Source organism: Ptiloglossa arizonensis, chromosome 2 (assembly GCF_051014685.1).
Source record: "Ptiloglossa arizonensis isolate GNS036 chromosome 2, iyPtiAriz1_principal, whole genome shotgun sequence".
NCBI lineage: Eukaryota > Metazoa > Arthropoda > Insecta > Hymenoptera > Colletidae > Ptiloglossa > Ptiloglossa arizonensis.
In genome coordinates, this window is record NC_135049.1 from 18,799,890 (window position 1) to 18,827,698 (window position 27,809).

The 27,809-nt window shown below is 34.6% G+C and overlaps 1 protein-coding gene across 1 annotated transcript in view; it reads left to right on the forward strand.

Annotated features, from left to right (window-relative positions):
• Centrocortin (cerebellar degeneration-related protein 2-like) overlaps window positions 1-27,809 on the forward strand; it is an 88,228-nt gene that overhangs the window by 1,876 nt on the left and 58,543 nt on the right. The window lies entirely within an intron of this gene.

Here is a 27,809-nt window from a genome sequence, read left to right on the forward strand (position 1 = left end):
TCTACAGTATGAAATTAAATATGGAGTAAAACAAAATAATACACAGGAGTGAAGACAAGTTTACGTTTTAAGGTACAAAGACGAAGGGTAATGTTAACAAACATGTACGTTGTTGTTAACAAAAAACAATACATAATGAAATTATGTATATCTAGATACCTACACTCGTCACGATTTTTTATCTCCAGAATTTAAATGAAAATGAACTTAAAGCTGTCAGGTTTTGAATCAATAGAATACCACCTTTCAAAATATACGTGCTCCGATAAAAAAAAAAAAAATTTGTATCTTTTAGCCACGTTTGTTCGTTCTGTATGGTTACTCGACACGTAAGCGTGATATTAGTCTGTTTTTCACACTTTCGTGTGGCATTTTTACAAACGTAATACTGAAACTACACAATCCGTAATACGCGCGGTGGCACGCAAATGTTACAGAGATTAAATTACTGCGGAAAATACTTACAAGGAGATCGTATAAAGTGTTTGAACCGACTGATTTCGTTGCTAAAGAGAGAACAGAACAATATTTGATACACGGTGATTTGATCCTATACGCAATACATCACGAGATATGGAACAATGAACATCGTGTTTCGCCCGTTGGTTTAACAAGTGCCCATGACAGTATTCCATATAAAGCTGCGGCCTAGTAACTATGGTCGATGCTTCACGATTATGCGACACGGGTTTGATTTTCCTCCATTAGAATATGTTTATCTTGTACTGTTACAAAAAAGAAATAATATTTCGTAACTATTTATGTTCATTGGAATTAAAAAGAAAATGAAATATTGAAATATTTTCTTCAACATTTTTTCCAAATATTTACACTGAATAATATTTTCAAAATATTGATCAATTTTTAACAATTATTCCAAATATTTATATCTAAAATATTTGTTATATATTTTTTATTGCAATTCTTTGACTTTAAATATTGCACACAATTGTAGATGGAAAATGTTTCGCTATTTTTGTTTTCCACCTAGATTCCAGTAAAGGTAAATTAACGTAAAAGAAATGATTTCGTAATAAGTATTCTCTGCATACGTCTAGAGACAAATGAAAAAAGAAAAAATTATACTGTGACGAGACTAGAACCCGGGACGCAAGATTACGTAGTAATACATATTATTTCTAATGAATTCTTCGGTTAACACAGGGAAGGTTATGTGTAAGAATTTCCTGCGTAATTATAGCTTGCTGCAAATTGTTGCAATCGAACGCTGTAACCTTTGAACGTGCACGGAAGCATTTAAATATTTGCTCTTGACATAGATACCGGGAGTAATATCTAACGATGGAACATTTGACAGCAATGAGCCATTATCGTTCACCACTATGTACTTTCTTCTAACATTACACGAAAATATTTCTCCCATATTATTACTTATTTGAATATAACGAGCGATACAAAATTCTGTAAAACAACAGTATAAGTGAATCGGAAATTAACTAAAATTTTACCTAGATAAAAGAACAATTTTTCATTCGTTACTTATTGAATAAAAATTAGAATTCAATTATAGAAAGAAATATTTTTCGATGGACAAATGAACATTTAAGTGTTATGTTTTATTTGAATATAATTTTGTCCGTGTCTGAAACGAATACGTTGCTTGTAGTTCATTTAGGTAAATGTAATATTTATTTAGGAAAAATATTTTGATTCATTGACCCGTCTTTCGTGTGACAAAATATTGTTAGTTCATACCTATAACAGGTACATTCACTTTGGTATACGTATAGCTTCTTTTACAATTGCACTATAGTAAAAGACGATGGCGTGCATATGAAATAAATAGAAGCACCGCATGATTTATGCAAATAGCTCGCACCATTACCAACTGCGTTTTACTCTTTCCTTTTAAGACTGGGCATACCTAATGTTACGTGGCATGAGAAGGAAGTGGCTATGCATATTTATACTCTTTGCTCGAGGGCTTTAGCATACTTTTAAACAACTCTTATTGGAAAAATATAAGTATGTGGAGCAGAAATAATAAAGGAACACTGCCTTTAATAACTTCACGGGGAACAGCTTAGAATATTCTCTTGTTCTTTGCAGACTAATTAAAACGATTACAAAATCTTATTGAAAAACAAAGATCGTTTTTTGTTTTGTAAAAAGGAGAATAATATTTTAAACACGATAGTTTTAATAAACGGCTTATTTATAATATTTTTGGTCGTATTGTTTAGACTTTCTCCGGTATAATTGCAAACAGATGGTTCAAAAATAACGATGGTTATTTAAATCGAACCAAAGAATAAAACACGTGTATATTGATCAGTCAATTTTTTTTTTTTTAAATACTTAGCATAATAATTATTTTCACGATATAACGAGTCGTATGCAATAAAAATTTTATGAATTTAAATGGTATAATAGTAGTCGTCTTTTGTAAATTAAATAAAAGTATGTAAGAATATAGGTATAGTTGAATTTATGAAATTTGTACGTTTCTAATTCTGTTTTTTATTTCTCGACAACTTAAGGTTAACATGAAATAATGGAACATAAAAATTAAGAATCAAAGGTGTTAAATGAGCCATTAGATTTGAAAGTGGAACAATGTTTTGCGTTGATTATTTACACAGACTGGTACACCTCAGATAATACTGATTCTTGGCTACCTTTGTTTAATCAATCATTAAACTTATCTACGAATTTTATTTACCAACATGATGATAATTTTCATTGACTGTTTTTAAAGTTGATTAAAAACATACAGATATTGCATGGAATCAATGTTGTTTGTTACGGTTGCGTTTTGTCGAAACGAAAGTAATTGGTTTTATGGTTCGCTGATGGAAAAGAATCCTGATATTTGGAACTTCGCCAAAGATTTATTACAATGTAAAATATTTAAGCCCAAATTTTAATTTCAGGAACACACATTGAAATTAAATTGTTCGTAACGAACGTTTCATTAAATTTCTTTTAACAAGAGTGATAATAACATAAATATACATTCGTAGTATTGTAACTTTGAAGAACACACTTAAGAAAAGCTTACGTGTAATACGAAGGGTGCAGCCCTTTTAACTGTGTTGCTATGAGACACCCTATTTACCGTTTCCCTAAAAGTGTACGACTGCGATCAATAATTGTAGTAACCGTACACAATCTGACCAACGTGTATAATTCCCCAAATAGTTTTAAAAAATTCCTTCCAAGTTTACAAAAGTCACTTAATTAGTATCTATATACAATTGCATTCAGTATTAAACATAATTTGAATTTCGAAGAAACTTTATCGATTATAAACTGCGTTCAACTAATCAAAAATAAGTTTGCCTTTTAATAATATCCATTCTTCCAATTTCTCTTGGACATTCATTTTTAACTATCTTTATTTCTACGAGTTTCTTAAATTTTGCAACATTTGCTTTATATTTTCATTCGACATCTTCGTTAATTTTAGTCAAAAGTAATTGATACAATATTATAATAACTTGTCTATTAATTGGTAAGCACTCTACGTTGCACGTTGTACGTGTTGTCAAAATTGTATTGTATTTCTTAACAATTGGTAAGAATTAATTTTATTAATTGGTAAGCAGTCTACGTTGCACGTTGTACGTATTGTTAAAATTGTATTGTATTTTTTAATAATTGGTAAGAATTAATTTTATTAATTGGTAAGCACTTTACGTTGCACGTTGTACGTGTAGTGAAAATTATATTTGACAATTTTTCGTTTATTCGTATTCTCCTTTTCTAAAAACGTATTCCGTGTAGAACAATACATCGCCGCGTCGAATGTTACAGTTACAGGAAATTGGTACTCGAGGAAGTGAAACCTTCCTGTCAGACTCTACCACCAGACAACCTCTTTATTTCTTCCCGCGAACAATAGCGTATCTGTATCACCGCACTTAACATTGCAATTAATACACTAATTACAATCAAAGATAAGTAATGCTTCGTTCGTTTCCTGCGACGGAAAAATAACGGTGCGAATGTGTATCAATTGCGCTACATTTTTTCTCGTGTAGGATATACTGTAAGGAAAAAAAAATGTACCTCTATCATTTCCAACGGACAAATTATCTTATCCCTTCTCCGATCAACGCAATCTACAACGTTGTAACATTGTTCGTTGAACTTTGCTTATTTATCAAATTATCTTCCCGTATCCCATCATTTCATCGGGATAAGATCAACGAACTGTACGCAATTATCTGATTTTTCAAAGCGATTCGTACAGAAGTACCGTATAAAATTCACGGCTCGAATTTATTTCATTTGCATACGGCAGATTGAGCTAATCAATCCAACAACCTTGAAATGAAATTTATTTCGTTCGTTCGTTTCCCTCGACGACTTCAACTTCTGTTCTTTCACTACACGTTGATTCAAACGAAGTGTATTGAAAACTTTTTAAACTGAACATGCGTACGTCATAGCCTTTAACGAAGCTTCAATTAAGTCAATCGAAAGATGGGTTGCATTTTGTGCGAATAATAGACAACGAATAAAGCAAACGGAATAACGATTTACTCGCGACGTTTATTCGGTCGAATAGTTACATTTTTATTTTGTTAATTACAGGGTAGTTGAGTATTATGTATTTGTCAATTATGAGATGTCACTCTACAATTCAAAGTTCAATTTTTATTTAACTTTCCATTTAGATAGGTTTGGTTATGTACGAAATACGTTTGGCTCGTCATCGAAGAAACATTTTACGTTTGTTAATCGTGGAGTATCGTTCTACAATTCAGAGTTCAATTTTTATTCAACTTTCCATTCACATAGATTCATCTGTGTACGAAATACAAAGTTTGGCTCGTCATCGAAGAAACATTTTACGTTTGTTCATCGTGGAGTATCGTTCTACAATTCAAAGTTCAATTTTTATTCAACTTTCCATTCACATAGATTCATCTGTGTACGAAATACAAAGTTTGGCTCGTCATCGAAGAAACATTTTACGTTTGTTAATCGTGGAGTATCGTTCTGCAATTCAAAGTTCAATTTTTATTCAACTTTCCATTCACATAGATTCATCTGTGTACGAAATACAAAGTTTGGCTCGTCATCGAAGAAACATTTTACGTTTGTTAATCGTGGAGTATCGTTCTGCAATTCAGAGTTCAATTTTGATTCAACTTTCCATTCGGATAGGTTCGTTTGTGTACGAAATACAACGTTCGGCTCGTTATCGAAAAAAACCATTGCTCGTGTAAACGTTTCTTCGAAAGGGAGAAAGGAAACGAAACTTTCACGCAGGAAGACGACACACAATCAAAATATTATACATGCCTAGTTCCAACCGCAATGAGTACGAGTAACACAATATCTCCCTACATTGACTTCTGCGCCGCGGCCAACACGTACACCTTATAAATGTGCTTTACTTTCTGTATTGTGTAGTTCAGCGTCAGTTGAACGCATCACAGCTTCGTTGAAAAGGCTCTTGCAGCGGGGTTAGCGTCAAAAGCGTTAAGCATTTTCCTCACGAGTCATGTTACAGGGGCTTTTGTTATACGATACTATGCAAACCACATAGCTATATAGTATTGCGTCCAGTTCGCGCACGGAAACGAGTAGGCGTTGAAAGAGAAGTGTACGTCGTACGATGAGCGCGAGCTTTGTTTGAAAATATGGAATGTCTCGGGAGTAGATCTTTCAATGTCCGTAATCCATTTTGCGTGAATTTAATCACGTTGCGAAAGATTTATTTTCTAGAAAGCCGACTTCGGATACCTCGGCTCCCGTACACCCGCCATTATTCCACGAATCGCTACGTAAAATGTAGTTCGTCTACAAAAGGCACAAAACTTGCATACAACAATATTAACATTTTTTTTTTTTCTTCTTCTTTTTATACACGTCTCTGTGTACATATTTAATTTCCGACCGATCGTGTTTGAATAACTCGCGAACAAAATTCTTTCGATTTATTTTTCAATTTCTCGATCGTAAAATTTACAAATTTGTAAATTTTAAATATCCATGGTTAGAATTTTAATAAATAATATATGAAACAGATAAATGAAACATATATTGCAAATATTAACGTTCGATGTTTTTAATTAATATTTCCTGATTGCGCAATTCTATCTCAAAGATCCAAATTTTCAAATTGGTGAATATTAGTGATATTTTACGTGGTAGCGATATAGTAAACAATCATTGTTCACGTTTCTTTTTCTTTTTTTTTTTTAACCTGAAATTGCTGTACCCGAAATTTACGCTTCGTAATTGGCAATCGCGTTTATGAGTACGCGTTACAACCCATTGTGCAATACGATAGACAAAATCATTGACCATGTACGGTAATAAATCATGGAAGTTTACTTCAGAGGCATGAGAAGATGTAATGGGACGGTACAATGGCATTGTGCACTTTTCCTCTCTTGGTTTTATTCGTTGCGTAACAGCACGCGGAGTTATAATTTAGCTGGTGCTCTGCCAGGACTTGAATGAAAATGTGAGAACACTCTGACTTTTTCTAATTAGTCTCACAATTGTCGAAATAAGTCTCGTACTCCCGTCTCGTTTCAACTTGGCTCGCGTTTTCATTCTTAAAAATCCTTGTCGTTAATTCCTTTGTTCCTTATCGTTATATTGTTACATTGAATTTAAATTTCGAGGAAGAGCGTTCCATTGTAAAAAAAAAAAGAAAAAGGAACAAATTTCGTGTCTATCGAATTTATTTCTTCCCACGTGTTCTCTTAACCATCACCGGAACGTCAAACGTACCTAAATGTTAAACACATCGAAGTGAACGTACACGGAAATATTTTCATTGTTGGATTCCTTTCGTATAAATAGTTTTTCATTTTATTTCCCATTTCGCGTTATTGCGCACACGTAACAACCTGGATCGAATTCATATCGATTGCAAAGGTATTTTATCTATGCAAATGACACCACGGATGTATCGTTCGAAAGTTCAGCAACATTGTTCGCAATGAGTAAAAAGTATTTGGTAACAATTTATGAGGTAAGAGTATATAGTGCACGGTGCTCCGAAGAATGCTCATAAATTAGGTCTTTGTAATGGTAATGCTATCGGTCTCTACGCGATACGTAAATCCTGACCAATATCTCAATACCATTATCTAATATCGAAGCAATGCCGTAAGTAATAAGAGCTCACCGTAATTAATTAGTCTCCGAATTCTTATTGTTTCGCGCGATATGATCGAACGTGGTCCCATAGTTGTTTTTGTCATTCGAAATACTGCTCGCTTTCAGGGAGAGTGATTGTTCAAACACCAAATGCACGCAATGGATACCACGAAAATTATGATAGTTCAGTTCGGCGTCAAACACGGAGAAAGTTGCATTTATCGTAAGATTTTCGTAACTGAAGGAACGATAAGGTGCACTGTACGCGTCAAAATTTTCATGCACGGAGTTTTTCATTTCGTGGCCAGGTGTCGAGGATCACGTAGGTTATCGGTTGATTTACGAAGAAAGTGGCTCGCTTTTAGAACTTTATCGCGGAAAGTGAACGCGGAAGAGTTTTCTAAATCGTTCGAGAATGGAAACAAAATGGTCCGGTGGAGAACGGTTCCTTTTTAAAGAACAATTTTCAAGAATTTTAAATTCTTTCGCATCGAAACAGTGTGCAATTGTCGCGCACAATTATAGAAATAATTTCATCGTTATGTAGCGTTCGTAACTTAACACGATTCGCGACAAATTTCAATTTCAATGAGGCATTTTCGAGAATAATTTACAACTTGGAAAACAATCGATGGTATAATCGTTCTCTCGGAGATACGAAACGTTCGAGATTTAAATAACTTTCGATTGCGACCGGGCGATCGAAAACAATCGACGGTTACAATATTTCTCTCGGAGATAGGAAACATTTGATATTTAAATAACTTTCAATTACAAGCAACGATCGAAAACAATCCACGGTACAATATTTCTCTCGGAGATGCGAAGCATTTGATATTCAAATAACATTCAATTACAAACAGCGATCGAAAACAATCGACGGTACAATATTTCTCTCGTAGCTACGAAACATTTGATATTTAAATGAATTTAAATTAAGATCGTTGATCGTTCGAATATTAACGATTATTTACGATCTGGGATAGATGTTTAGAAAAATGATTGAAAAAAAAAACAATTGTCTAGCAACGAGAACTGTACACAGGAGTAGAAATTTGTTCGTCGTGAATATTATTACGGGAAAATAGATACTTACAAATAATAGATAATAGATACTTACAAATAATAGATAATAGATACTTACGAATAATAGAAAATAGATACTTACATAGTGACTTACAAATTACGACCAGGGCCTTTTAAGGCATACTAGTTTCGTCGTGTAAAGAAATATCAGGTTCAATAAAAAAAAAAAACATTAAGAAACTTACTATAATTTCCCGACATTTCTTGCAGTAAGCTGGCAATTTTACTTATTTGCCCGCGAATTAATTACGCTCGATAGATCCCTTTCACTGTCGGAATTTATCAATTATAATTAATCAATGATACTCGCTGTTAATATTGACCAATGTTTACGGTAGTTTTTTTTTCGGTGAAAGGATGAAATGCTCTAGTTTAACGAAGGGTGTAACGACCCATCGGCGAAACTCTTAAAGAGGCCGTATAATTCGTGTTATTATTTTCAAGCAAGAAATCTGAATATCGCGAAAGTTTATTCATAACTGTTATTAGGATTAACAGCCACAGGGGATACAAAAAATAAGAGACGATCAACGTTCGCTGCGATCTTTCGCAAATTGCGTTTTTGCTTCGCGGATATAATTTATTATATATAAATATATATAGCGTGTGACTGTAGTTCGAAATAGTACGTTTTACAGTTTTACCGATTTTTGTCCATAAAATGTGCAATTTAATTTCTAACGTATGAAAATGGTAGAAAGGTAATTAGTTTCGTTGAATATCTGAATAAGTAGTATGAAAATTAAGGAAAATTTGGTAGATGTGCACGAGACTTCGATGTCGGTACAAATCGTACCAATTGAATAAAATATATTTTTTTCGAGAGTGTACAAGGTACTAATGCAACGTTTAAATATCATTATTTCGTCGTTTCTTTAAATAAAGTTGTATCGGATGTTTTTCAACGTGCTCCTCGTTGAAATGAAATTAACGATCGGCGAGTTCATTGAAAACTTAAACTCGAAGCTTAATATCCCGTGGAATGTAACGTGTTATTTTGTCCAATTTGTTGTAACGGTGTTCAGGAAACGTGAGGATCGTAAAAAAAAAAAAAAAAGAAGAAAAAAGGAAAGAAATAGGTGTTTCTCCGACCAATTTGTGACAACTCGAAACTAGTTAAACCGGAATTCCGGTGGGCTCTTACCTATATGAAATCGGAGAGAGAGCTACATTCTGAAAAAATGGTTACCACCAATGTGTTTAATGTTTACTGTATATCACCTTCGGCAAATGGACCATCGACTTTCCAAGTTCATGTTCACCACTGCACTCCGGAATAGTAATTAGAATGGACAAGCTTTCAAACAAGAGTCGAGATTTTTCTGTCTCTCTCTCTCTCTCTCTCTCTCTTCTTTTTTCTTGTTTATTTTATTTCACATTTAGCTCTCACCGAGGGCATCGATTCATCAACCCACGTGCAAGCAACTTATCGATTAAACGTCGATCGAACGTCGATTAAGATTATCGAAGTACGCGTTACTTCCGCGGACTAATTTGTACCCGGTCATACCGCACCTATTATTTATTTAATTTCAAGGAAACCGTAACGACGCGATCCAACACTCGATGCGATCGCAATTACGATTTCTTTTTTAACGAAGGTGCTTTACACGTCGTCCCTGCGGTTTCGTTACGATATTTCATTTCGCGTGAGAAACTTCCGAGATTCGATTAAACGTTCGAGCAAAAACTCTACCGACGATTCGTTTTTGTTTTAAATATTCCCGATCTCTCGTTTGGGATTTTTTTCTTCGATTAATTGGTTACAGATTTATGAATACACGATTATTACCGAACCGAAATATTCCTGTTATGTCACGAATAATCTTCAAATAATTCATACAAATATTCTTTTAATTCGGTATTTACATATTTCTTAGCGTGTTGGTTTAAAGTAGTGCATTTCGATACGTTTACTGATAATTACTGGAGAAACAATTAATTAAAATTGATATGTGTGGATACATTGTTAGTATGTGATGCTAGTGCGATAGACACTGGCAAAGACAAATACACACTTTTGATTTGACAGAAACTGAAGTAACAGATATAGAAACTATTTTAGAAAAATATTGTAAATATTGCAAAAAGAATATTTCACGCAATCGATAAATCTACGGTTAAAAAGTACAAGTATTGTTAATTACACAGCTGAAAATATTGCAAAATTAATCACACCTAAAAACAAAAAATAATTTCAGAAAAAATATTAGAAACATTGTAAAAAAAATATTTCCCGCAATTGATGAGTCTGCGGTTAAAAAGTACAAGTATTGTTAATTACACAGCTGAAAATATTGCAAAATTAATCACACCTAAAAACAAAAACTATTTAAAAAAATAGTAGAAACATTGGAAAAGAAATATTTCACGCAATTGATAAATCTACGATTAAAAAGTACAAGTATTGTTAATTACACAGCTGAAAATATTGCAAAATTAATCACACCTAAAAACAAAAACAATTTCAGAAAAATATTGTAAACACTGTAAAAAAAATATTTCACGCACTTATCGATTGCGTGAAATATTTTCTCTGCAATGTTTCTAATGTTTTTCTAAAATAGTTTCTACATCTGTTACTTCAGTTTCTGTCAAATCTGCATTTAAAAAGTCCAAGTATTATTAAATACATAGATATCGATTGAACCCTTTTTTGAAATTTAAGATACATCATTACGAGCTAAAACTCTTTCTCGATACTGGTAGGTATTGTTAATTACATAGATATCGATTGAACGCGTTTTTTAAATTTAAGATACATCATTACGAGCTAAAACTCTTTCTCGATACTGGTAGGTATTGTTAATTACATAGATATCGATTGAACGCGTTTTTTAAATTTAAGATACACCATTACGAGCTAAAACTCTTTCTCAATACTTCGGTTATTTAAAACCCTCGTTTTTCTATCTGACGTGCTATTGTCCGTGCGCAAAAATGTCCTGAAATGAGTTTACTTTCCACACGGGCTACGTCCACCTGTCTGATTCTTGGCCGATGACAGCAGAAAAGAGTCGTAAATAATAATAAATCGGAAGAAATTATTAGCCAGCGTGGAAACTGCTAATACCGTGGCATATAAACGGAATCATACATCATTTTGCCGAACCACACGGTATTTGTCGTAAGTTTAGCAAGAAACATCGTATGCTCGAGTTTGAAACACTACTTGAAGCGTTCTTACGATGACTTACGACTATTTGTGCGGGATGTAGAATTACATTGCAGGCAGCTTGGTAAAGTTGCGTTCTGATTTATCGCGAGAAATCGTTCCAATTTATCGATTGCCTTTCTTACGAAAATTGAACGCAGTGGTAGGGGGAGATAAAAATTTTAAATTATCGAAAACCTTTACTCGGATAGTTCCGATAATAACATAGTGAAACGTATTTTGTGCTCGCATAAATCTGACGCTCGGACTCCACACTTTCATCATTCTCGTTCGAACTTACGAATAACGTCGAACGACAATCTATTCCGAATTATTCGGCCATCTCTCGTGGCAAATTGTTTACTGCATATACGATATTTCGAGCGTCAGAAACTGGTCCTCTCTGGTCGAGTAAAATCTAGATACAATTAAAATACATTGCAAAAATACTAGTAAGAAACTTTGCAAAGTTTGCAACTTCACGCTGAGAAAAATACACGTTTCGTATACTTTGTGAAAGATTTCAGATTACAAATTTTACGTTAAATGTTTCTTCTCCCGAGTCGTGATTGCTGTAAAGAATCTTCAACACTCGTCCCTCGAAATTGCCACTTTCTGGTTTGCACGCCCAGGAATAGAAAAACAGATTAAAAATAATTTTTACAACCGTTGAAAGCGTAATTCACATCCACGAAGTAAATTAATCGCACCGTTGACATTCGTTCAATTTTAATACCGGTTGCAGTCGGCTCGAGTGTATTAGAAAAAAAAATACAAGTCGACCACCGGTGGAACGCGTATTGGAAAGAGAGACGAAACGCGAGATTCGAGGGGGAATCGACACACGACCTCGAAATAATTCACAGTACGGTGTGGAGGGTACCTAATTTAATTCATGGTCCGCAGACCAATCGACGCTCTTCTCTAATATTATTCGAAGAGTTTTCTCCGTTTTTGATCTCGTCGACTCGCAGACTTCCTTATCGCTGTGGATATACGGAGGATGCGTTCGTTCCTGTGGAGAAGGAGAAAAAAAAAATTATGCTAACCGTGGATGGACGCGAGTTGCAGAAAACACGTTTTCACTTTCACGTGATTAACGTTCAGCGGTAAGAAAACGCGCGCCGCGATACTATAGCGGAATTCATCGTTCGGATGTACGTACGTACCACTATCTTCCATCACAATTGAACCACGGATACCCGCGTTGAAGGTTTCTATTAGTGCATCTTGTATTAGTGCATCTTGTATTAAATCCGCGGGTTCGCGGGTACACGTGAAATGAAAATTGCGCGCGTTTCGACGCGCAACGTTATTATCACGCGGTGTTAACACTCGTCGCGTTTCGCGCGATGACGGAAGGCTGGATTCGATCGGTCGTCTCACTTTGTAACAATTTTTTCGAAAATGGAGGGTCTCCTCGCGCAAATTAATGAAGGAGAACGAATTTATCGAGTTGACGGAGAGTCGACTGTAGGCATGTGTCGTGAATTATGCTTCTGAAGTAGTGCTTGAACGATGAACGTTCAATAATGTTGTTGATTTGATACTGCAAAGGGCGTGAAAGAAAATTTGTATAATTGGAAAAATGTGGATAATTTTAATTGGAAGAATGTGGATAATTTTAAGTAGAAGAATGTGGATCATTTTAAGTAGAGGAATTTGGACAACTTTAATTAGATAAATGTGGATAATTTTAAGTAGAAGAATGTGGATCATTTTAAGTAGAAAAATGTGGAAAATTTTAAGTAGAAAAATATAATTCTTATAAAATATATATGTGGATAATTTTATTTAGAAAAACGTGGAAAATTTTAAGTAGAAAAATATAATTCTTATAAAATATATATGTGGATAATTTTAAGTACAAAAATGTGGAAAATTTCAAGTAGAAAAATATAATTCTTATAAAATATATATGTGGATAATTTTAGTTAGAAAAACGTGGAAAATTTCAAGTAGAAGAATGTGGACAACTTTAATTAGAAAAATGTGGACAATTTTGGTCATTAAAGTTTATCAATCGTAGGAGTATATTTTTTCTTATATTGTTTCAAGCCTACCACTTACTGGACAGTCTTTTTAGGGAATTCGGAAAAGTAAATTTAATTTTTTATATTTCCTGAAAGTAACGTTCAGAACGTGTCCACAATTGGAAATTTGTAAAATTAATATATTACACGGAATAATATATTCTGACTTGCATAAATTAAATTTCTATCTTTTCGCTCGATATTTAATTTCTCATTGTACGGAATCTTGGTGCAACAAAGACGTATTAATGTTACTTGCAATATTTGAAAATGCAGGAAAACTTCTCGAAAGCTGTTAATTGCGACTGCACGATAAAATAAAGACACAGTGGATTACAAGTTCAACAGTCAGGGCCAACGCGAGCCATAAATTAGGAAGCTCGGCGTAATAATCGTAAAACGTGTAACTTTTTTCTAGCAAACAAACATACCTCTTTTTTCCGTGACTTTTTTTTTACTTCCATTTCTCTTTTCCCCATTCTCACCTCCATTTTTTTCCGTGACCCTTCTGATATATTTTACGAATTCTCAAGTAACCAAACTTGCATCGACCAGTAAGTGTAATAATTTTATCTTAAATGGAAAACTCGAGCATTAATTAGGGAATTTTCCGTAAATCTAATTCACATTATCAAACGACTGAAAAAATTGTTCGACATATTAATAATAAACTTGTAATATTATTAATAAATCTCTGTTCTATTCCATATATGTACATTACGTAACGTGTCGTCAATTTTCTACTTATCAGAGATAAATAATATTTATCAAATTATAATTCAGAAATTCGGATCGTTTGCTTCTTGGACGAATTATTGAAACCGTTTCGCTTCTAATTTAAATAAATTTTATTTACATATATTTACACGCTTAGATTAATACTCACGATGCAATCGTATGCCTATAAATAGAGTAAGTTACCTAATTGAAGAGTTCGAATTATCTCCATGGTTTTTGTTGATACGAGAAACTATCTATAGAAGTGAATGGTCACTTTCGGAAGAAAAATAACGCAATAAAGATTATTCTTTTCTCAATGTCTAATTTCTTGAGAAATATTCTCATTGACATTTTTCTAAATAGAAAAATATATTTCAAACAATACAAAAATTGATATAATTACGATTTTTGTACTCTTCTATCGATTTGATAAATTCTGACAAAAATGATTCATTTGAGACCAAACCGTTAGTTTATTTATTTATAATAAATCAATGTACTCGCGTATAGTCCTCCTTCGAATTATTGATTTCCAATAGATAAGTGACCCTAAGTAATAAACAAACTGGACCAGTTGATCAACAATGAAACAAACTCATCGAGATGTCTGAATTATCAACCGAAGCTTGGAATCTGTGTTAAAACTATAGACACATCGCACTAAATATTTTCTACTAAAACAAATTATCGTTCTCAATCGACGATAAGCGTCTATCGGTAATTTGTCGACGAAAAGAGCACACGCGATGCATTCGAATCGAAACATTAGAAACTTCTACTCACAATTGAAAATTTGTTTTCAACGATCGAAACGAAGCTGCAACAAATCTGTAACAAAAATCTGCTCCAAATACGATATTACCGTTGCTAATAATAAAAAGTTCCCCCCGTTATCCGCGCCTTTCTAATAATAATCTAGATCGATTACGTCGAGGGTGCAATGAAAAAATACAACGAATACAATATTCAATTTCACACTTCTCTCCGTTGAACACGGTGCAATTAAAACTACAACAAATACAATATTCAATTTCACACTTCTCTCCGTGCTATTAATCCATTATCCGTGCTTTCGATACCGTTGCCCAAGTATCGCGAACGAACTCTTATCGTGTACCATTCGCCGCACTTTAAACGGGTGAAACTCGAAAACGAAACGCAAGTACGATTCATTGTCGATCGTTTTTGTTGAACGTCTGGTTGTGAATTCACGACACGTCTCGCGAGAGTTTACGGGAATCGTGAGGTCTCGAGCGATTACACGGGCGTTTCTACAATTACGGTGTGCTTTCGTTTGCCCTTATAGGACAACGACTACGTTTCAATGGGGAAAAATAATCGCGCGAGCTAGCGAAAAAGAGTGTACGAAAAACCGTACGATAGGTTTCACTTTCCCGCGGGCTACGTCTGTATTTTTTATTCAACCTACGAAGGAAATAACATTCCGCAATGATGCCTCCTGGTATGTATTCGTTAGTTTCTATTTCACTTAGGTTTGCCGACGTAGGTTTCCGCCGGACGTACAAGGCCATTGTTTCTGCCGTGCAAGTGTCTCGGGGTAGGGCCACGTGAACGCATATTTTATTTCACACAGAGAATTGTGATTATATCAATTTTTGTATTATTTAAAATATATTTTTTTATTTAGAAAAACGTCAATGAGAATATTTCTCAAGAAATTAGACATTGAGAAAAGAATAATCTTTATTGCGTCATTTTTCTTCCGAATGTGACCATTCACTTCTATAGATAGTTTCGACAATTCTTTTTTTTTGTTCTTTTTTTTCTTCTTTTGAGGAAGTATCGTTCGTGTACACCGTGCTCGGTCGCCGACATCCTTCGTTTGTCTTCGCGAATCATCGACCTTGCGATATTCAGATACGTTTCGCAATACTTTTCGAAATGTTTATTACATTACGGGGGCTTTCTAATCCGGTGATTTAGATCGGTGTTTTCTCGATGCCCCTAGGGGGTCCCCGAGTTCTCGATAGAAAAGCGGTTACGAGTTGTACAGTACGCGGAATGAGAAAATGCATTTCCTACCGAAGCGAAACGATCGACTCGAGGGAAGCTGTGGAATTGAAAGAATCTCGAAAGATTGGAATAGTTGAAACTTTTCGCGATCGAAACCCTTTCCATTTCGTTTCTGTTCAAAGTGGTAAAGATTGTAGGATAATATTCGATAGAGAAATTAATTTATGTAGCGACGAGTAGAAGCTTTCATTTTGTTCATTTTTGTGCATTGCGTTGGATTGTAACGTATAAAATGTTTGAATTCGATGTGATGGGAAATTTTTTGGGGAAGTTTGAGATACGTTTAAAAAGTAATAATGAGATTCAAATTTCTCGATGAGGAGATATTTTCATTTGAAAATTGAGAAATACGAGATTTAGACGAAGATCGAACGTCGAATAAACGAGTACCTTTACCGTAGTCTTTTTTCCATCGTTCGTAATGTTTTAATAACTCGTTTAAGTATTTTTTTTTCTTTTTTATGCGCTAACGATGAACGTGGAATCTCGCGTAAAAATTTGACATTTTATTACGCTTTACGAAACAGTGATATCAGATTTATTCACTCTGAGAAACACTTCTTCTGCGAGAGTACTTCTGGAACTTGTCTCACGTAATGCTGCAATCTAGAAGCCTCGTTATTACGTTTGATGAGATATCCTCGGGTTAAGGCTAAAAATAGCTTTCAGTACCTGTTTCGTTCGCACGTTTTACAGTCGATTCAGATCGTTACACATTATCGAGCAATTAGTGCGAATATAACCAACAATCGAGAATGGAATTCGACGTGTCTCGATCACGTTTTTACTAACCAGTCCAAATATTGCGATATAATAATATCGAGTAGAAGATCATAGTATCCTTCGATTGAGAATCCTAATAAAATACACTTAAACACTTCGTGAACACGGTTATCCGAATCCTGAACAAACACGATTAAAAATTTCGGTTTTACGATAAACCGAGGTATTAAACGAGACCAACTGGTCACAACCGAAGAGAATTGTAAATTTGATAGTAAAAGCCTAAATTTTGTACACACCTTAGGAAAATCCAGGTAAGTGGTGCCCTAAACGAACGAACGAGGATTTTCGTTAAATTTCTTTTGTACTTGGATCCGATGTGCAAACGTAACGAAACTGCAGGATGTTTTTGTTCCAGGAGATGTGTTCTCGACGCTTGTTCTCGAATAATCCGTTTGACCAGAGAAATTATGCACATACCTGTACATTCTAGGAGTCTGTGTTTCCTGCTCGACCTCGACTCGCTTAAATTCCATCGTAATAATGTTCTTGACCTCTCGAGCTGTACGAATTAAAAAGTCTCCGCGCGAAACGAGTACCGTGTGATACTTCGATAATCGCGGCAATTATCGCGCGTTAAACGTTCAGATTTAAAGCCTTAATGTCCCCGTACACTGTCATTTTATTTCATAAAGCAGCTTCATCGATCGCGCGAAATCGGAAAAATTCGATCTCTCGTCGAATCGTCGACGATTTTTCTTCCTCGCGTTGCAATCGATGCATTTTTATCGTTCACCAGATGCGCACACCTGTTATTCACCGGTGCGAGCGGAAATTTTAAACAATGTTTCTTTTTTTTTTTCATTTCGGAGGGAAAGATTACTTTCTTCTTGATTTTTGTAAATGTTCTTTGAAATTGTTTCCACGTCCGGTAAATGTTCGAACGAAACGTTGTTGCTTCTTTCGCAGCGGAAATGTTCATTATCGCTTCACGTCCTCCGTTTGGTTACGCTACTGCTATTATGTAACACTTACGATTAATTCTCTCGCACAACTATCGAATTATCGATAAGGAACGAAATCGTCTTGGTGATAAAATCGGTGAAACGTTATTTCTTTGAACAAGTATCACGAATTTGGAGGTGTCGATACAAATGGAAATGTATCGTGGTAATTTTCGAAATAAGACATTTTTTTTTTTTGTGAGTAATTTTCGAAGTAACAAATTATTTTTGTTCGTGAGTAATTTCCAAAGTAACAAATTATTTTTGTTGGTGAGTAATTTTCGAAATAGCAAATTACTTTTGTTTGTGAGTAATTTTCGAAATAGCAAATTTTTTTTGTTCGTGAGTAATTTTCAAAGTAACAAATTATATTTTTTTCGCGAGTAATTTTCCAAATAACAAATTATGTTTTTTTCATGAGTAATTTTCAAAGTAACCAATTATTTTTGTTCGTGAGTAATTTTTGAAATAGCAAATTACTTTTGTTGGTAAATAATTTTCGAAATAGCAAATTTTTTTTGTTCGTGAATAATTTTCAAAGTAACAAATTATATTTTTTTCGTGAGTAATTTTCAAAGTAACAAATTATTTTTGTTGGTGAATAATTTTCAAAATAGCAAATTATTTTTGTTCGTGAGTAATTTTCGAAATAGCAAATTATTTCTGTTCGTGAGTAATTTCCAAAGTAACAAATTATTTTTGCTCGTGAGATTGCTAAAAAATTCTGGAATTGCTCGGAGAGGATCCTTCAAACAGTGTCTATTCCAAACGTAAATGTATCTCGCAATCTCGTCGTTAGGTGTTAACGAGCGTGTCGTCAAATCGCACTCATCGTTAATTGATTTTCGGAGCGTAAGCAATCGTTTGAGATCCGTGAAACCATAGTGTTCCATAAATGTGTCGAGAGCATCGAAAGGTTTCTCAGCAACAACGCTAAGTATTAATGAACATGTCGTCAAATCTATACCATCGCTAACTGCTTCTCTAAACGTGTCGGATAATCATTTTCGATCGATGAAACCAGTGTTCCACAAGTGTTTCAAGAGCATCGAAACTCGTTCCAAACTCATCGTTAATTGATCTTCTTAGATTAGTTTCGTGAAACCACAGTGTTCCATGAATCCTTCGAGAACACGTAAAGGCTACGTAGTCTCATCCCTACGTATTAATGAGTATGCCATTAAATCGATCCCATCCCTGACTGCTTTTCCAAGCGTATCGGATAATTATTTTAAATACATGAAATCATAATTTTCCTTAAATATTTCAAGAGTATCGCTTCTCAGTAATATCGCTAGGTATTAACGAGCGTGTCATTGATCGAGCTTATCGCTGGTTTATCTCAAACTGGTTTACCGAATGTGGTGGATAATTATTTAGATTCGTGAAATCATAGTATTCCGTAAATATATCATTAGCATCGTTTCTCAGTAATATCGCTAGGTATTAACGAACATGTCATCGAATCTATCTCATTGCTGTTTTTCTGAGCGTGTTGGACGATTGTTTTAGATTCGTGAAACCATAGTGTTCCATAAATATTTCATTAGCATCGAATCTATTCCATTGCTGCATTCTTTAGTATGTTGGATGTGTATTAATTGTTTTAGATTCGTGAAACCATAATGTTCCATAAATATTTCATAAGCCTCGAAACTCTTCTCAGTCTCGTCGCTATGTATCAACGAACATGTCATCGAATCTATTCCATTGCTGCATTTGTTAGTATCTTGGTTGTGTGTTGATTGTTTTAGATTCGTGAAACCAAAATATTCCATAAATATTTCATAAGCATCGAAACTCTTCTCAGTCTCGTCGCTATGTATTAACGAACATGTCATCGAATCTATCTCATTGCTGTTTTTCTGAGCGTGTTGGACGATTCTTTTAGATTCGTGAAACCATAGTGTTCCATAAATATTTCATAAGTATCGAAACTCTTCTCAGTCCCTTCGCTATGTATCAACGAACATGTCATCTAATCTATTCCATTGCTGCATTTGTTAGTATCTTGGTTGTGTGTTGATTGTTTTAGATTCGTGAAACCAAAATATTCCATAAATATTTCATAAGCATCAAAACTCTTCTCAGTCTCGTCTCTATGTATCAACAAACATATCATCGAATTTATTCCATTGCTGAATTTTTTAGTACGTTGAGTGTATGTCGATTGTTTTATCTTCGTGAAACCAAAGCGTGTCCGTGAACGTTTCGAGTGCATCGTTTCTGTAGTGATATCGCTATGTATTAATGATTCAATCGCTAACTGGCCAGCTCACGAAGCGTCGGGCGATCATTTGAAATTCGTGAAACCATAGTGTCCCGTGTACCGTTAATCCCCAAGTTAGCCGGGACGAATTCGATCGGACATCAAGTCGTCCCTGAAGCCGTCTTGGTAAGCTCGGCAACGAGCGATTATATACCCGGTAACGGTACAAAGTGCAGCGCGCATGGTGCATTTACGATAACCGAGCGAGGCCGTTGCGCAGTGCCTTCATAGATGCCTATCCAGGTAGAGATAGAGCCGAGACTTTGTGACCTGGAACGAAACGACGGTCTCGTGGTCTCATATGCGCGTACGCTCTGTACAATATAGAGTGTACATTATGTATATGCGTCCGTGTCCATGTATACGTATGTATCCGAGCCGCGTGTACGGTACTGGACGGATCACGGTCCAAATACAGTTGTTTAGAAAAATTACGCTCTCGATAGGGGAGTGTACCGGTGCGATGGTATGGGATTATCGATGATTATTATATAGATATTGGTGTTGCAATCGCCGCGCGACTATGTTCGCCCTGTTCGTTATTCTCACGGAAATCTCGCAACTTTTCTAGCGGATTCGAATCGTTTAAACGGTGAACGGAAATACGAAATTCGGGCGGGAGTCTCGCGTGGATGATCGAGCACCTTTGAGAAATGGTTAGGAGAAAAATAAATTTATGCAATTGTATTCGAAAGGAGAAGAATATGACACAATTTTTGGGGAAATGTTATAGAAAGAATGTAGTGGTTGGAACCAAAAAACTCCTTTTTTTATTGGAATTGTGACTAGGTTTTGAGAATGAAAATGTTCTACTTTTGACAGAGATTTGAAACTTTGTTACGCGGTAATTACGAAAGATTAATTCTCGAAATTTCTGTCGCGAGAGTGACACTAAGTACGCGTTGTTGCATTTTAAAGCTTCGTTTTAGTAATATTCTGTTTTCGTATATTTGTGAATCTTCTATGCGTTTAATTTTCCTTGTCGAAGTTCCATCGACTCGTTTATTGTTCAATTTTCTATTTTGGGGAAAGTTCTATCGATTTTCGTAGCAATAAATGTTCTGTCTTCTTCTTCGAACAAAAACAATGTTTGACCAACTTGTGGGTCAACTGTGAACGCGTTAATTTTAACGCATGAAAAGTTTAATATACGTTGGAACTTTCAGATTTAGTAAATGAAAACACTGGAAATTTCTTACTCTAAATAGTTTTATGAATGAAGTATGATACAACAGGTGTGAAAGCTCTCTGTTGACTCTAATTACTCTCATTAGTCGAACATTACGATAGATGTCGCATAAATTACATATTACAGTACAGTGTACTGGTTGCCTGTGACAGGAGATGTCGCTATTGGTACACTATTTTTAACAATATACATTCTACCTTTTCTCTCGAACAACACGCACTATCACCCCATTTGGTATATCTATGTTCTACAATAAAAAAACTTTCGCTTTAATCGTACGAGCGATAAAAAAGAACCCCTCGAGAACTACAAACGCGTTAATTTTAACACTTAAAAAATTTAACGCACATTCCACTTTTTTTCTCAAACAACACACATTGTCACCTCATGTATACCTAAGTTTTCCAATTGTAAAGAAACTTTCGTTTTAATCGTACGATAAAAAAGAACCTCTTGAGAATTACGAACGTGTTAATTTTAACGCTTAAAAAATTTAATATACATTCCACTTTTTTTCTCGAACGACATTATCACCCCATGTATACCCAAGTTTTACAATTGTAAAGATAGACGATAAAAAAGAACCCCTCGAGAAGTACGAACGCGTGAAGTTGAACGCTCGAGAAAAATTCAAGGGGCACGACACATGTTAACATGAAACAAGAAACGACCTTACAGTGTTAAGGGATACTCCGACGGATACCATAGAGACGTAAAAGTCGGTATTCAGTGCACGGTAGATGGGATTACAAGAAGGAAGAGAATTCTTCGAGGAAGGTGTTCGTTGTGGACACCAGTTACTCCACTCTAATGAGAATGGTACGAGGTTAGACGAACAACGATTTTATACGTGGGTGTGTGAATTTTCCATTTATACTTTGATTTAGGTCGAAAGGATTGCAATGAAATTTGCGAAGTTGATAATAATATAGTGCTTTGATACTCTATTGCTCCAACACTGTACGAGAAACATTAAAATCATTGTTTAGAAATATTAGGAGGATCGCTTGAAATTTGGCGGGAAGATAACTACTGATCTCTCTTCGCTCTTCTGTAAACGTTAACGCTCGATCATCGATCACGCTCCACGAGAGTCCCACTATTTTTCTTTTTTTTTTATCCTACACCCGTATGAAAATATTACACAATTTCCAGCGTTTTTAGTCGTATCGACGCCAGTCGGAGACTTCCGTGTTGAAACCCAGTTGAACGTGTACCGACGTATAACGAGCCTGGTATGCGTTTAGGGTGGAGCGACTAGAATACCGCGTACATGGGTGCATTGGATTTTTATTTTTTATTACTCATTCCCCCTCCCGGAGCGTGTCTAGCCAACTACTCCAGAGTGTCTTGACACGAGACAAGTTTGATGGTAAATCATGCGAAAGGTAATGTTTACTACCGCTATATTTCTAAATGACAACGCTTCGTACTGGAACGTCCACTCGTTTGGTGTCAAATTGTAAGAGAAAGCATTTTTCTTTTGTGGAAAAAAAAATTTTTCTTCAAAGTTACCACGTGTCTTATTACGATTGTTCTTACATGGTAGAAGTGTGTGATAATTTCGGGACACTTTTGCGGATTATAATGTAAAATAGTAATTATCTGTTAAGTTTGTCGCTTTAAAAGTATAAAAGAACTTTAGCAGATACCGAGTTTACTTCAGTCGGGACAATAAAAGGGTATTTTATCTTCCCGCCAAATTTCAAGCGATTCTCCTAATATTTCTAAACAATGATTTTAATGTTTCTCGTACAGTGTTAGAGCAATAGAGTTTCAAAGCACTATATTATTATCAGCTTTGCAAATTTGAAGAAATTTTAGAACAGTTAATTTTTTCAATTTCAGTAGAATCTTTCCACGATAAATGTTTACAAGCCTCGAAACTTGACGAAAATATAGAAACAATAAGATTCAAATCGAGAGACATAAAAGTAGATAATTCTAAAAGAAATTGAAGAAATTTAAAAGTAACTGAACTTTGGACCCAGTTCTATCTACATAAAAGTAGATAATTCTAGAAGAAATTGAACAAATCAAAATTGAACGAATTTAAAAGTAACTGAACTTTGGACCCAGTTCTATCTACATAAAAGTAGATAATTCTAGAAGAAATTGAACAAATTTAAAAGTAACTGAACTTTGGAACCAGTTTTATCTACAAAAAAGTAGATAATTCTAGAAGAAATTGAACAAATCAAAATTGAAGAAATTTAAAAGAAATCGAACTTTGAACCCAGTTCTATCTACATAAAAGTAGATAATTCTAGAAGAAATTGAACAAATCAAAATTGAAAAAATTTAAAAGAAATTGAACTTTGGACCCAGTTTTATCTACATAAAAGTAGATAATTCTAGAAGAAGTTGAACAAATTTAAAAATAATTGAACTTTGGACCCAGTTCTATCTACATAAAAGTAGATAATTCTAGAAGAAATTGAACAAATCAAAATTGAACGAATTTAAAAGTAACTGAACTTTGGACCCAGTTTTATCTACATAAAAATAGATAATTCTAGAAGAAATTGAACAAATCAAAATTGAACAAATTTAAAAGTAATTGAACTTTGGGCCCAGTTTTATCTACATAAAAATAGATAATTCTAGAAGAAATTGAACAAATCAAAATTGAACAAATTTAAAAGTAACTGAACTTTGGACCCAGTTTTATCTACATAAAAATAGATAATTCTACAAGAAATTGAACAAATGAAAATTGAAGAAATTTAAAAGAAATCGAACTTTGGACTGGACAAATTGGACTCGGTTTCGGTTTCCATTTCGAATAAGTAAAATGTCCCGATGTACGAATCTGTGATGCAACCTCGATGATAAAATGAAAAGAAATCAATGTTTCATCTCCGAACTGGACAGACTCTTTAATGCGAGTCACGTAGTACATAATACCGCTGAAACGGGCTGTAACTTCTCGTTGACTGTGCACTTCCGGCGACACGAGCCGTTAAATATTTCTCGCGAAATTCTCCATGAAGATCGCGCGAGCTGTAAATTCCGCGTTGATGCACATCCTCGGATCCTTCGTCTTCCGAAGCAGAAATGTGATACACGCGTCGGGAAATATCCATTCACTCGTTGCTGCGAAACTATCTCTTAGAGCGCGTGTGCCATTCTTTCTTCCACTCACGGTTATACGGAGTGTCCGAAGATAAGTGCCATTTCAAACGACACCTAAACCATAGATTTTACGAGAGAGAGAAAGAGAGGTAGGGGGACCATTTTTCCCATTTTTTTGCACAGTATTCGCTCGAATAAAAATGATATTTCTATTTCTATTTTATCGAGGTTATTTCAAGGTCTACTCCATTTCCTTAAAAGTCATTCCACAATACGTCTTTTCGTTGATATTTTGCTGAATGAAAAAACAATTCAAGGTATAATAGTGTTCGTGATCGTTTGATGGAAATATGTGTGCAATTTGCATCATTTTTGTGTTAGAAGAAGACTTCCAAAGGAACTTGTTCTTTTCAGTGGAGAGAAAGGTGTCGATTATGTGTTTTATTTCTTATTTAACGTGACTTTAAAGCTACTGTGTTATATTTTGTAAAATTCTATGTTTTTGATTTAATAGTGTCTTGATAATGGTGCAACGAGACCATTTGGGAAAATTGAGGTGAACTAGGATAGATCGTTTTCGAGAAATAAAGATGTATTATTTTGTTCGGAAAGTCATTTCGTTTTTTTTATTGGTGAAAATGAAACACGATTTTTTCAGAGTGTATATACATTTTATCAAATTGTATATTCTTCGTTTTGGAAAACGAAATGACTTTTCGAACAAGCCAATATGTAATTTTCAATCTGTCGGATTACAGGCAGAGAAAATGGAAACGATAGTTGTTTGTCTGGTAAGAGTAATGGTTTCGAGGTTGTTTGAAATATCGCTTATCTTCAGACACCCTGTATACAAGAAATTCCTCGCAGTGCATTTCGTTCTTTTGCATTCTCGACGCGTGGTGTCGTGCAGCGACATCTTTGAAATTTTTAATTTTTGAACGTTTCGCGTCAAATGAAGCGTGTCACGAACACGACGAGGACAATCGCGTCGATTAGTAACGTTTTCAGGTAAATTTCTTTGACACTTTTGTTGCTTCAAGAACAAGAGAACCTGTCTGGATGGAATTCAGATTCGATCAAAATTTTTTGCAAACATTCTTTCACCATTGTTCTGAACTTTGTATCGCGTAAAATAACAACTTGTATACGTTCGTATCACTAAAACGTAAATTTATATCAAAATCATCATCACCCTTATAATTTTTTTTAATATTTATATTTATATTTACAATATATTGATTATATTAATTTTTAACACAATTAATATATCTAATTTTAAATTTGCTCACTTTCAATAATTCCATACCTTTGAGTTTATCTCGCAAGTTCGAGTCGTTGCTAATTAACATCGAAACGTCTCTAAAACGATGAAAAAATAAAGAAAAGTTTCAAGAACAATTCGTCAATCTGTTCCGAGCGGGAATATTTAATTTCAAATAAAAGATTCAAAATTTATTCGAATACAAAATTTATTTCCACGTTACTCGAAGTAATTTAAAAACTAAACATTCGTTTGAAAATTCTCACAGAGGTAAAAATTGCGTTCAATTGGAACGCAAGGAATATACCACCATGGAATAACAATTGCTCGCGACAGGAAACGAGTCGACGTAGCTATACTGTTACACGCGTAGCAAGATATTCGTTCATTTTTATCGAAACTTTTGAATACACTTTCACGTGTTCGATTCCGTTGCGTAATATATTCTGCCCGCATTTTATATGCGCGTAGATTTTGTCGCGTGGTGCTTCACTGTTAGATATACCTGTGCAGCAGCCAGTTACGCATATTATGTAACTAGGTAACTCACATTTGATCTGCTGCATATACTGGTCCGTACATATCTCGACATCCTGGGTGTGTATCGGTTCGACGTATACGGGCGTATCCTTTGATAGAAAAGTAACGTGCACTTGCATACCTCTGGTTTACGGTTTGACAGGTCGCTGCATGCTTTCAATCCCACGCTCGACAGTGTTCATCTTTCGTTTTGAGCATCCGTTTCAAACATTCACCATTCGAGACGATTCGGTGAACTTGGCGCCCCACGAAGCTCGTGTTAACTTCGTTCGATTCAATTTTGTTTATTTTTCCCTATACCAATATGCAAAAGAAATTTATTACTTTATTTTTTCACTTCGAATTATGTTTCTTACATCATCACCCATGCTCACTTTCGATAATTCCATACCTTTGAGTTCATCTCGCGACAAGTTCGAGTCGTTGCTAATTAATATCGAAACGTTTCTAGAACGATGAAGAAATAAAGAAAAGTTTCAAAAACAATTCGTTAATTTGTTCCGGGCGGGAATATTTCATTTCGAATGAAAGATTCAAAGTTTATTTAAATACTAAACAATTTATTTCCACGTTACATTGTTTCAAGTTAAGATGATAAACAATTAATTGTTTAAAGTCACATCGTCACTTTGGATCATCAGCGTCTGATGGTTACTATCGGGAAACATTGCAAATGCACGTTCTCTAAAAATAAAATAATAAAGAGACAAATTTTTCATTTAATTTTAATCGTCAAAATGTAACTGGTTTTCTGTCGATGGTTCCCTTGAATTGAATTTTAACTTACTTTAGCCTTGACTTGTTAAACTTGTAACCAAAATCATCGATTCTAGAAAATCAAGTAACAATCCCAACTACTTTGACTTTGATATTAATTACGTCTGTAAAATTGATAGATTGCTCATAATTTGTTAAACTTGTAACCAAAATCATCGATTCTAGAAAATCAAGTAACAATCTTAACTACTTTGACTTTGATATTAATTACGTCTGTAAAATTGATAGATTGCTCATAATTTGTTAAACTTGTAACCAAAATCATCGATTCTAGAAAATCAAATGACAATCCTAACCACGTTGACTTTGATATTAATTGCATCCATAAAGTTGACAATCTGCTCATAATTTGTTAAACTTGTAACCAAAATCGAGTAACAATCCTAACCACGTTGACATCAATATTAATTACGCTCGTAAAATTGATAGACTGCTCACAATTTGTTAAATTTGTAACCAAAATCATCGATCCTAGAAAATCAAGTAACAATCCCAACCACGTTCACCCTAATATTAATTACATTCGTAAATTTCCTCTCCCCCCAAAATTGTTCCAATCCCATAATTCTAACCACACCAAAACTTCTAAATTCGAAACAAAAAATGAAAAATCTCCGTACAAGATCAGCTGGTAAAGGAACACACACCTCTCGTTCTCAATTGCACTCGACATACTCGACAATTCAGCAAACAGTAGTACGAAAGTATCGCCACTAATTAGGCAAACAAAGAGTACGTAGTTAATGGAAACTGTCGACAGAAACGTTTCTCTCTCGGCGATTCCGTGATTGTAAATTGGAAAACGGTTTGCAAGGAAGGTTCGCTGTTACGTAGCAAGCGGGAGAAGCTCGAACA